Raw genomic sequence first — 12948 nt, forward strand, 5'->3', positions numbered from 1 at the left:
GTAGTGCAAATGAAAGTAACAATGTGGAACCATTACATCCTTGTTAGAATGGCAACAATATAAAAATTTGAGATACTAAATATAATTTAGCATACTAAGCAACAGGGACTCTCATTACTGGTCAGAACACAACATGTCCAGCCATAGAGGAAGTGAATTTCTCAGTTTCATACAAACTGCTGTCAATCTGACCATATGATCTGTCATTTGTACTTCTAGATATTTACCCTGTTTACCTAAAAACTTATGTCTGTTCAAAAACCTGTGTGTTGGTGGCTCCTTCCTGCCCTGCTTCTCTCTTTTGCTCAGGCCCTTGGCTCCAGCAGGATGGGCAAGTATCATGGTCTCCATACACCCAGGAAGATCCACAGCCACTGTCGAGATCAGAAGTGGCATGATAAACAGTACAAGAAAGCTGATTTGGGCACAGTCCTGAAGCCCAACCCTTTTGGAGGTGCTTCTCATGCAAAAGGAATTGCATGGGAAAAAGTAGGGGTTGAATCCAAACAACCAAATTCTGCCTTCAGGAAGTGTGTCAGGGTCCAGCTGATAAGAATGGCAAAAAGTAAAAAATAAAAAAACTAAAAAAAATCACAACCTTTGTACCCAATGATGGTTGTTTGAATTTTATTGTTGGAAATGATGAGGTTCTGGTTACTGGATTTGGTCCCAAAGGTGATGCTGTCGGTGATATTCCTGGAGTTCTCTTTAAGGTTGTCAAAGTAGCCAATGTCTCTCTTTTGGCTTATACAAAGGCAAGAAGGAAAGATCAAGATCAGAAGTTTTGATGGTGAAACGTGACAATAAATTTTCATATACAAAAAAAGAAAACCCCACAAAACACCTGAGTTTCAATAGTCACAGTCTTTTTATTCATTATTTGCAAAAAGTAAAATCAATACAGATACCCCTCAATATGTGCATAGATAAATGAACAATGGTATATTCCTAAGGTGGAATATTATTCAGTGATACGAAGAACTGATCCATTCAGCTGTGAAAAGATATGGGTGGATCTTAAATGCATACTACTTAGCTAAAGAAATAATTGTGCAAATGTAACATATATGTTGTATGGTTCCAGCTAATATGACGTTCTGGAAGATGCAAAACTACAGCATTCCAGAGGGAACAAGGAGAGGTTGGATTAGATGCAGCACGGAGGAATTTGGGGGGTTCTGAAATTACCCTGTAAGATATCGAAATGGTGGACAGTTCATTTTTGCTTTTGTCACAACTCATAGAACCATACAACAGAGAGTTAAATTTAATGTAAATGCAAATTGTGTTCTTGGTTAATAATCTGTAAGTAGTGGTTCCTTAATTATAGTAAATGTAACACACTAATGTAAGATGTAAATAGTTTGGGAAATTGTAAGGTACAATTAATGAGAACTTTGTATTATTTGCTTATTTATTTTGTAGTATACTTTAAAAACTGTATGGTATTTTATGGGAAAACACAGACAAGTTTGTTTAAGGTTACTAATGTTTTTTTTTAAATACCATTTTTTAAAGATTTTTTTTAAATTTTTATTTATTTATGATAGTCACAGAGGAAGAGAGAGGGAGAGAGGCAGAGACACAGGCAGAGGGAGAAACAGGCTCCATGCACCGGGAGCCCGACGTGGGATTCGATCCTGGGTCTCCAGGATCGCGCCCTGGGCCAAAGGCAGGTGCTAAACCGCTGTGCCACCCAGGGATCCCAAGGTTACTAATGTTACAGTGTTTCTGGATGTGATGGATAAAGCGAAACTTTTTCATGTGCCTGCCATGTCCAGAAAATCATGACAGAACATCAGATATCACCATTGAAATGTGACAGGAGAGATGATTTTGTAAAGGTACCAGTGACTTAGAGAATATATTTCTTTCATGTATATTGAAGTCCCGATCTTGTTAGAGTTACCACCTTATTTTTTGACTGTCTCAGTGTTCTAAGTATTTTCTTTTTTTGGATGTGGGTTGTGATAGGACATGATCTCGATAGTGACATGCCAGGTTGTCAGTTTCAATTCAATTGATTTTTTATTTATTTATTTTATAGATCTAGAGAGTGCTGAGAGCAAGATGGAGAAGGAATGCCAGGAGGGGTAAAGGGAGAGAATTTTTCACACAGACTCCCTGCAGAGTGCATGCACAGCTTGATGCAGCCTCCATCCCTTGACTCATGAGATCATGACCTGAGCCAAAATCAAAAGTAGGGGGCTTCTGGGTGGCTCAGTGGTTGAGCATCTGCTTTCAGCTCAGGGTGTGATCCTGGAGTCCCAGGATCAAGTCCCACATCGTGTTCCCTGCATGGAGCCTGCTTCTCCCCCTGCCTATGTCTCTGCCTCTCTCTTTCTACGTCTCTCATGAAGAAATAAATAAAATATTAAAAATAAAAAATACAGAATTGGGAATTTGGATAAAAGATCATGTCTCTGTATAAAGGCAACAGGATAGAGAGGCTGCATTTGCCATGTTGAAAAAGACAAAAATAATGTTAGGCCTGATAAACATCAACATGAGAAAAGAAAGCAAAGTGCTTTATATAATCGAACATTTTTGTCTCAATGGGCATACCTGCTGTTTTTGTGCTTTACAGATACTTTATTGTGTTTCACAGATACTGCATATTTTAAAAATTGAAGGTTTGTGGCAACCCTGCATTGAATAAATTTATTGGCACCATTTTACCAGAGCATTTGCTTACTTTGTGTCTCCGTGTCACATTTGGTAATTCTCATAATGATGAAAATTTTTAAATACTGTATTTTTATGGTGATCTGTGATCAGAGATTTCAACTCAACTGAAAGCTCAGTGAGCTTTTTTTTTTAGCAATAAAGTATTTTAAAATTAAGATATGTACATTGTTTTTTAAACACCCTGCTATTGTGTGCTTAGTAGACCACAGTATATTATAAACATAACTTTTATATGCACCAGGAAATCAAAAAACTTACTTGACTAACTTTCTTGTGATATTTATTTTATGCAGTGGTCTGAACCAAACCCACGATATGGCCAAGGTATTCTGTGTAAGGAAAACCTGCTCTTCCTATTCAGATGACCTGTGAAGCTGATGCCATAGAGAAGCTATTCAGGCCTCCCAGGTAATCCACTTGCCTTTCTCACTAGATGATATTAGTCTTTTTTTTTTTTAAGATTTTACTTTTGGGGCACCTAGGTGGCTCAGTTGGTTAAGCATCCAACTCTTGATTTCGGCTAAGGTCCATTATCTCAGGGTCATGAGATTGAGGCCCACCCCAGGCTCCACGCTGGGCATATAGGCTGCTTAAGATTCTCTCTCTCCGTCTCTCTCCCTCCCTCTCTGCACACCACCCAACCCCAGCACGCTCTGTCTCACTCTCTCTCAAAAAAAAAAAAAAAAAGATTTTATTTTTAAGTAATCTCTACACCCAACATGGGGCTCAAACTCACAACCCCAAGATCAAGAGTCATATCCTCCAGCAACTGAGCCAGCCAGGCACCCCACTATTAGTCATTTAAAGACTTCTTTTTCCATGCCCAGAAAGACTCGCAGAAGTGCTCCACAGCATTTTCAGTTTGTAGCCCCACATATAGGGATGTGCACTGGCTGCTGCAGGGAATTCTGCAACCAGCAAACTTCACTGAGGTCATGGACCAAACATGTAGGAGACTAGAAAATGACATGACACAGTGACTATCATGGCCAAGGGAAGCTATTAGCCACGCTTTACAACTGTAGAAGAACTATGGTCTTTAGTAAACCCATCGAGAAGGGCGCCTGGGAGCGACTCCTGGGTGTCTCAGCAGTTGAGCGTGTGCCTTGGGCTCAGGGAATGATCCCGGGGTCCTGGGATCGAGTCCCGCATCGGGCTCCCTGCATGGAGCCTGCTTCTCCCTCTGCCTGTGTCTCTGCCTCTCTCTCTGTGTGTCTCTCATGAATAAATAAATAAAATCTTAAAAAAAAAAGAAGAAGAATCAAGGGTAGAATGCTTAAGGGACTGAGCCACCCAGCTGCCCCTCACTTCGGCTGAGTTTTGTCCTAGATATTTTTTCAATTATTCATTTCTCTCTGGCTCCATGTTTCCTCTGTACAAGGGGTAGTTAGGCTATACAATCTTCAGGAGCTTTTCAAATCCTAATGTTCTCATGTTTTAAAATTGGTAATTTTGATACTGTATTGTCTGTAAAATAATTCTTTCTGATCTCCTAGGGAAGTACCTAAGAAACGTATTTTAAATACATTTTTACATAAGATTTGTGGTGTTTTTACATAAGATTTCCTGGTAACAAAAAAAAAGATTTCCTAAATATACTAAATTAAATTACTTTTATAACAACTTTAATGAGAACTTGACTAACTAGGACCCTGAATCACCTTTTATTTTGACATTGCCTTTAGTTTTAGCAGAAACAAAATACAGGAAAAACTAATTGGAGAGCTGTAATAAAATAAAATCAAATATATTGTATTTTGCAGGCAGGTACATATTTACTACAAAACATCATATTATCTGTTTCCACATATCATCCTGGGTAATGGACAAAATGACTTCCACATGATCTTTAAATTTAGAAAAGGCTTGAAAATTTAATAGTTATATTCACTTGCTTCCACTTAATAAGGCAGAAGGAAAAAAAATAAGGCAGAAGGATATTTGAAGCACATTTTTCGCATGTAATATTAAATGAATAGGTTTTGTATTTAAAATGGCATTCCGTACTACCTGAAGTTACCTGGACATTTTTTATCATAATATTTATCCTAACATATGAATCTCTTCAATGACTCTTGTAGCGTGATTCTTGACATGAATGTTTAGTTTTTTTTATTCTGGTTTGACATTGGAACACATTCTCAGGCATATCATTTCTGTATTACGTCTCAGTATATGCTCAAGTGCAAAAAGATGCATATTTGTGTTTATTAGTTTTAATCACATATGCGTTCGCCTGGGTGGCTGAGCAGTTGAGCATCTGCCTTTGGCTCAGGGCGTGGTCCCAGATTCCCAGGATCAAGTCCCACATCAGGCTGCCTCAAGGAGCTTGCTTCTCCTTCTGCCTTTGTGTCTCTCATGAATAAATAAATAAAATTAAAAAAAAATTAATGACCTAGGTTTTTTATTTACTAGCATTATTATTTTTTTAATTTTATTTATTTATTAATGAGAGAGAGAGAGGCAGAGACACAGGCAGAGGGAGAAGCAGGCTCCATGCAGGGAGCCTGATGTGGGACTCGATCCTGGGTCTCCAGGATCACACCCTGGGCCAAAGGCGGCACTAAACCAGTGAGCCACCAAGGCTGCCCCATTTACTAGCATTATTTCTATTAACTGGTTATATATATTTCAAGGACTCTTTTTTTCCTTTTGCTTATTCTTTTAAAAATAAGTTCATAAGTGGGCAACTTAGAAATGTCAAGGGTGCTTTATAATAGTATCTCCCGATTTCATTTTCTAAAATTGATTTCTGCCAGTAATTCTGATACGTAATCATGAAAGTAAAAAACTGAATTCAAAACTAGATTCCCTAGGTAATGAATTGTCGGTACCTTTAACATATCACTGCTGACCTTGACTATAATCATATGGGGACATTTTTTGTATAGAGTTAAGAACTCACTAATTCAGTTACCTGGTGACTGTTCATCTTCTGGGAGAGACCTCAAACTAGTTTGAATTACTTTCTTCATTTGGTGGAGGCATGGGATTAATTGTTCATGATGTTAATGATTTGTGGTTTTTTTCAACATACATTTATTCATTGTCATGTGAAGGAAAAAAATTACTTGTTCCAAAGATAAGCTGAACGATTACCAGAGTTCTATTACCAGCTTTCTCTCAGATTTGGAGAATAAATGAATAGGCTATTAATGCCTCCATAAAACTCATGTTTTCCTACTTCAGTATTCAAAGCATATTTTTACTTTTGATGAAATAATGGAAATATCTACAGGTATGATGCTTATTCGATAGTAGAAAACAGTTAGGATTACTTCTCTTTATTAATTACCAAAAGTCTCCAAGAATTTTACAGTGTAATTACCTTCTTGCAGGGACAGGAGTAGTGTGAGTTGAGGTACAGAATTTAAGGCGGGGCTCATTCTTATTTATGGATGTGACTCTTTGAATATTGTTCAAATTCAGTTTTTTACTTTCATGATTACGTATCAGAATTACTGGCAGAAATCAATTTTAGAAAATGAAATCGGGAGATACTATTATAAAGCACCCTTGACATTTCTAAGTTGCCCACTTATGAACTTATTTTTAAAAGAATAAGCACAATCCTGGTTATATACTATCGCCAAAAGTCTATAAAAAGGATAATATTGTTTAGGTTTATTTTTTTTAAAGACTTTATTTATTTATTAATAAGAGACACACAGAGAGAGGCAGAGACACAGACAGAGGGAGAAGCAGGCTCCATGCAGGGAGCCCGATGCAGGACTTGATCATGGGACTCTAGGATCAGGCCCTGGGTGGAAGGCAGGCGCTAAACAGCTGAGCCACCTGGGGTGCCCTATTGTTTAGGTTTAATGTCAACTATGGATCAGTAAAATGTTTTGAAATACTGTTCTAATTTACCATCCTATAAAAATTTAAAGCAATTTGTAAAGCAAAGCAAAAAATAAAGAAAAATCTCTATTGTATGGCTATGTTACCAGACATACATGTTTTTGAATACTAATGGAATTAGAAAGTGTCCATGTGTAAGAATTTTATTTAAATGAAAAGGAAAATCAGTCATGCTCCCACTTTAGTTTGAGGCCTGCATGTTTTCAATATGTTGTATCATGGAAAGTATCATTCTGTTCTATTAATTGCTTTATCTAGAATCAGTAGATTGTCCTACAACAAAACTCATGTCTTTCTGCACCCTAGTATCTGGAAGGTGTATGTTACAGGTTGCCCTTGGCGATAGTTCTATGTTTATAGATAAAATTATATATATATTAGGTCTTTGTATATATATGCGTATATGTAATGTTTGTTTTCCTCATCTGGAAAGTAAGTTATTTGCTAAACATAGGAGTGGCAGATTAATGAAATAACAAATATTAAGCAACTAGAATAGCTGTCATACTTGGTAATCCCTGAGAATATTTTATGTGTTATAATAGAAGATGCTAATTATAACTGAGATACATAATAGGGCATGTCACAATGAGGTGAGATCCCTGAAACTAGACTTTTTTTTTCCCCAGAAGCACTACTGGGCATTTGGACAATAGTAATTGATTAGGAGTTTTTCACATATACCCAAATATATATTTTTTATTTAATAATCTGTAGGCCCAATATTGGGCTTGAACTCACAAAGTCTAAATCAAGAGTTACATGTTGTACCATCTTAGCCAGCCAGGTGCTGATATGTTGTATCATTTTCAACAGCCCTTTTGCAAATTGTTCCCTCAAGATTACTTTCAGCTTTTATTATTCCAATGAGGGAGACCTTTTGTGATTGGGATTACATAGCTATAGTAGGTTTTGGGGAGAGATCTTTCATCTTTTCTGTTGGTCTTCTAGGAGATTTCTCTGCTAGTAAAGGAAAAACACTTGGAATTATTTTTTCTAAAATAAATATGTTCAGGAAGCCTGGGTAGCTCAGCAGTTTAGCGCCACCTTCAGCCCAGGGCCTGATCCTGGAGATCTGGGATCGAGTCCTATGTCGGGCTCCCTTCATGGAGCCTACCTCTTCCTCTGCCTGTGTCTTTGCCTCTCTCTCTCTCTCTCTCTCTCTGTCTCTCATGAATAAATAAATAAAATCTTTAAAAAAATAATAAAATAAATATGTTCATAAATTTCCTAATTTCGATTGGGGTCAAATAGGAAATAGAATATTTCACAGTTTCCATTGTCAGGTTAAGAAGTGGTCATCACTTATTGGTGTTAAGTATTCTCTGTGTAAATCGTATCTCTTTGATATAAAAAATGTACATGGGATTTGAAGCTCAATGATTCCATTGATTTCATACCACACACTAGTTTACTGCTCTAATTTTGGTTACCTCTGTGACTGTAGAAGTTACAATATTTTATAATTTCTGATTGTAATGCAGTATGGTTTTGCAGTGATGGCAAATTGCAGTGGTGCATGTTATTGATTTTAGTTAATGAAAAACTTGTTACTCTCTTCTTTTAATGGGCTATAACTATAGGTCTATGTTTTTTATGAATATTGTCTGTACTTTGAGGGTTTGGGGAAGCATACAATGTGACAGTGAAAATATTGAAGCAAATTTATCAGTTTTGTCTGAGGGACTGCTTATAAATTGAGCAGAGGTGGCAGTAATAACTGAGAAAGCAGACTCCATGTGATGAATAAGCAGTTCCCCAACAGGTTCTAATATTTGTTTGGTTTTGCAGCTTACAAGTGTGTAATAAGCTATAAGTGCTACTTATTTAATTATACCACAGTATCAATCTTGTTTACCCCAATTAAGTGGAAGAAAGAAAGAAATGGGGGCACCAGGGTGGCTCAGTAGTTTAGCGTCTACCTTTGGCTCAGGTTGTGATGCCAGGGTCCTGGGATCGAGTTCCACATAAGGCTGCCTGTAGGCTTCTCCCTCTGCCTGTATCTCTACCTCTCTTTCTGTGTCTCTCATGATTAAATAAATAAAATATTTTTAAAAAGAAGGAAAAAAATAAGAAAGCCTCTTCCCCTAGATGAGACCGCTAAGCCAGTGTTTCCAAAAATTAAGTTTGTGGACCACATTTGTTAGTAGAGTGAAGGGGAGTTTCATTTTCTCATTGGTAGTTGTGTCCAGTGCCATTGAGAAGGATAATTGTTTGGTTACCAAAGTTTCTTTTTGGCGTTATTCTCTTACTGCTCCTGGTATTTTCACTTTTTTACGTGCTCAGTGCCCTTGACCTCCTCCTCAGCTGTCCAAAGTTCCTTTTTGTTTTCATGCAATGCTCTGAGTTTTGGGTGGATTAAACCCATCCCCTCTGCAATCCTCCTACTCCATAGTTTCACCATCAAAACCTTCTTTGGTGTTCTATGGTTTCTAAGTAAACTAGGAAGGCTGTGCTCTGAGAGAAGGTGGACCATGGTTTGCAGATAATTAAAACATTTCTCAATCTTCCTCTAATGTGTTATTCTATATCAGCCTTGTTGGTCCAGCGATATTTGTCATATTAGAATTCTTTAAAAAACTATCCTATGAATATTTTTCAGCTCTGTAGATTAATAAGAGGCTTATGATGCATACCCAGAGCAGGTGACACGAGAGTAATAAGGGAAAAAAGATAATTATCCCAACGTTACTCTATTCATCCTCCACTGTAAATAATTACAATGTTGTTTGATTGCAGAGTCGATCATGGAATGATGATTTTCTTAGAGTAGAATTAAAACATGCTTGAGATTGCCAATGGATATGGAGTTTCCTTTTCGGGGAACAAACATGTTTTAAAATTAGATTGTGATTTGTGATTGGTCAACCCTTTTAAAATACCATTGAATTGCACACCCTAAATGGGCAAATTTTATGGTACATGAATTAAATCTTAAGAAAGCTGCTTTTAGAGTATGTATTTTGAATAGATAGTAGAACTACTGATGATAAAGAGGATGCAGATTACAGTGCAAATTTGAGGTAAGATGTGGAGTCAGAATGACCTGTATTTGAATTTTAGATTCACCACTTAGAACTGAAGTATTCTAGAGAAGTTACTGAAATTCTCTGAGCCTTCCTTTGTTCATCTGTGAAATGAGGCTAGTATTTTCTCATGGACATTTTGAGGGGCTTAACAAGATGCCTGCAACATTTTTATTATGTTGATGTATTCATTTCCAAATGTGTCTCCCCTCATTTTCGAAAGTTAACCCGGCCTAGTTATTTCTATTGTCATTGCAGTGGGAGAAAAAAAACGAAGTGAATTGCAGAATCGCATAAAATGCACAAACTTTCCTGCAATTTTTGTTTATTTTACCATCTTCACATAATACTATTAATTACCTCATAGAGGTTTTGTGAGGATTAATTTAAATTCCCCAGTAAATTGACATACACAATGCTCAGCACATCGCTTGTATGCAGTACATGCCAATTCAATTCCCTACTCATCCCTAACCAGTGCTTCATTTTCTAGGTCCTCGTTTTGCATTAAACATGACTCTTAGATGGACACATTTTGAGGCTAACTTCTGAAATGTATTGGATATCAGACACATTCAGTCGTTCATTTATTTATTCTTTTGTTAAATACTGATACTATGGTGAATAAAACAAACATAGCTGTTTTTGTGTAGAACTTCGAAAATCTTTCGCGAGGTCCCTGGGTGCCAGAATGTAATAAGGTCTGGAATGGCTATCCAAGAAGAAAAGCATGTGTCATGTCAGCTGAAATCTACGTTCCAGGGAGTGGGAAAGGAATTCTGTGGGCCCCATTCCTCAGTAAGGGGTCAGTCCTTCTAAACATTTGAATTCAGTCCTTCTGTCTGACCATTTTCTTGGAGTTCTATAGTCTGGCTGTCCTTATAAGGGATAGTTGTAACTGACTAAATGTCCTCTGGGACTGCTTTGACAGAGAAATATGAATTGTTTAGAACATAATAATGATGAAATTGGCCTTTGGAGTTTGGGATATGGTAAAATGAATTCTGTTATTTGTACACCTAAACTGTGCAGAATCAGTGTTATTCTCCCAGGAGCCTAATCAATATCTTCTCCTCATGTTTCAAATTGAGCTCTACTGAGACAGACTTGAAAGGGGAAAAATGTTTTAACATTATTTTGCTACCTCTGGTCATAACAGCCACTCCAGGGGAATTCAGATATTTATATTTATGGCCTGACTCGGTTGCATAGATCTTGTGGAATGAGTTGGGAAACCATATAGATGCACCCTCTATCAAGATAATATATTTAAGGGCAGCCTGGGTGGCTCGGCGGTTTAGCACCGCCTTCAGCCCAGGTTGTGATCCTGGAGACCCAGGATCGAGTCCCACGTTGGGCTCCCTGCATGGGGCCTGCTTCTCCCTCTGCCTGTGTCTCTGCCTCTCTCACTCTCACTCTGTGTCTCTCATGAATAAATAAATAAAATCTTTAAAAAAAAGATAATATATTTCAGTATGTTTTATAATTGTGTAATCATGACAGTAATGTATATGACTGAATTATAATTGGAAGAATGGAATATGCCCTTGTGCTTGGAAACTTACAGGAGTCTTCTTAGGTCTTTTTGTTGCCTCCTATCTATTGCAAAATTTGTTGGAGAGGTCCATTATACAACGTATGTAAGTGTATTTTGAAAATTATACACACACAAAGTTATAGTCCTACCCAAACGACTAACTGGTATTTAGACCAAATGTTTTTTATTTCAGTTATTTATTCATTTAAAAATTTTACTTATTTATTCATGGGAGACACAAAGAGAGAGGCAGAGACATAGGCAGATAGAGAAGCAGGGAGCCTGATGCGGGACTGTATCCCAGGACCCTGAGATCATGACCCGGGCCAAAGGCAGACACTCAACTGCTGAGCCACCCAGGTGCCCCAAACAAATGTTTTTTAATATTTATTTTTTGCTGTGGCCTGTTTTCCAGAGTTCCTGCCTCTCTCACATGCCCTTGATAACTCCTTTGTTTCATTTCCATTTTCGAGGGCATTTCACAAATAAAACTAACCAAAAATCCCCAAAATCACATGTACAGTCACTTCTACTACTTGGTCACAATTGCCCTTATCATTTCTGTAACTTGAAATTAATAGATGTCAGAGTCATATCGAGAGTGAGTGGCTTAAGTTATAACCAGTGATAAGTTCAATTTGAAATGGAGTTCCAACCTTGGGCAATATATGCTGGTAGTCAGAGTTATGTGATTTTAGAATCCAAACTTCTTTATCCTATATTGAGGAACGAGTTATTATAAAAAAGAAAATCTTTGTTTTCATTAATATTTAGTTATATTAAAATTGAGAATAAGTTTTGGTCTTCAAACAAAATTTCTGTTTTAGAATTCAGGTGAGAGGAAGTTATATTGGTCATGAATATATTTGGGCATCGGATTTCAATTTCTTTTGTATCTCTTGTGATCAGTACTGTATGACAAGAGTATGAAATTGCTTATTATTGAAAATGTTTTTAGTGATGAAGGTATAAACTATTAACATGTTTAATGTTATATAGATAAAAAGTCTTAACTGTATTTGGACTTACTGTGAACTAAATTAGACAGCTGCCGGGGGATTGAATGGTGATTCCAAAATGTGGGAAAATATTGAGTCTCAACTCTTGTGTGGAAACTCAGCTTTCCATCTATTGCCCCAAATTCTTAGAAATTGTGTCAGACTGCTTTGTTGAAGCTACCTGCCAGTAGTTGATAGTGTTCTGGTTTCATTTTTCCTTGTTTCTGTTTTTTGTTTGTTTTTACCACCCCCCTTTCTACAACATGTGACCTATTTTATTTCTTTATTTGGTTTTCCCTTTGTTTTATAAATTTATTTTGCTAGCTTTTTGAACACTGCACTTTTATTTGAAAGGTGGTTGTTACATAGCTAAGCCTATTAACTTAGTGTTTGTGTATTGGGATAAACTTCTTCGATGTAAATTATATCACACAGACCAGTCAAAAATAGAAGAAATTTCCCTCTTGAATGAAAGTTACAGTACGTTGACAAAATGTATCTAATTTTGCACATACTTGCAAAGATTGCATTTTGCAATTCAGAATACCCTCTGCTATTAAATTTGTGTATGTTAAAGGAAAGCCATTTGCCTGAGATGAGATGTTTCACATTCAATTATATCAAAATTCCTCATCTATGACTCTTGATTTTTGACTTCACCATTTGTGCATCTATTGAATTTTACTCAGTGTGCAACAGAAATGTTGTTTTCAATTTTTGGTACGCAATGCAGAGGAAGAGAAGTATAAGCAAACAAAAACTAATTATAAATGTTTTAGGTTTTTTGAGCAAATATTGGTCCTAGAAGTAGGAGACGGGTATGGTAAGTTGCCTATTT

At 36.8% G+C, this 12948-nt stretch overlaps 1 pseudogene; it reads left to right on the forward strand.

The window, feature by feature from the left end:
* The first annotated feature begins 327 nt into the window (after positions 1–327).
* Positions 328–934, forward strand: LOC121482643 (annotated as a pseudogene).
* The last annotated feature ends 12014 nt before the right edge of the window (positions 935–12948 follow it).

Source organism: Vulpes lagopus, chromosome X (assembly GCF_018345385.1).
Source record: "Vulpes lagopus strain Blue_001 chromosome X, ASM1834538v1, whole genome shotgun sequence".
Lineage (NCBI taxonomy): Eukaryota > Metazoa > Chordata > Mammalia > Carnivora > Canidae > Vulpes > Vulpes lagopus.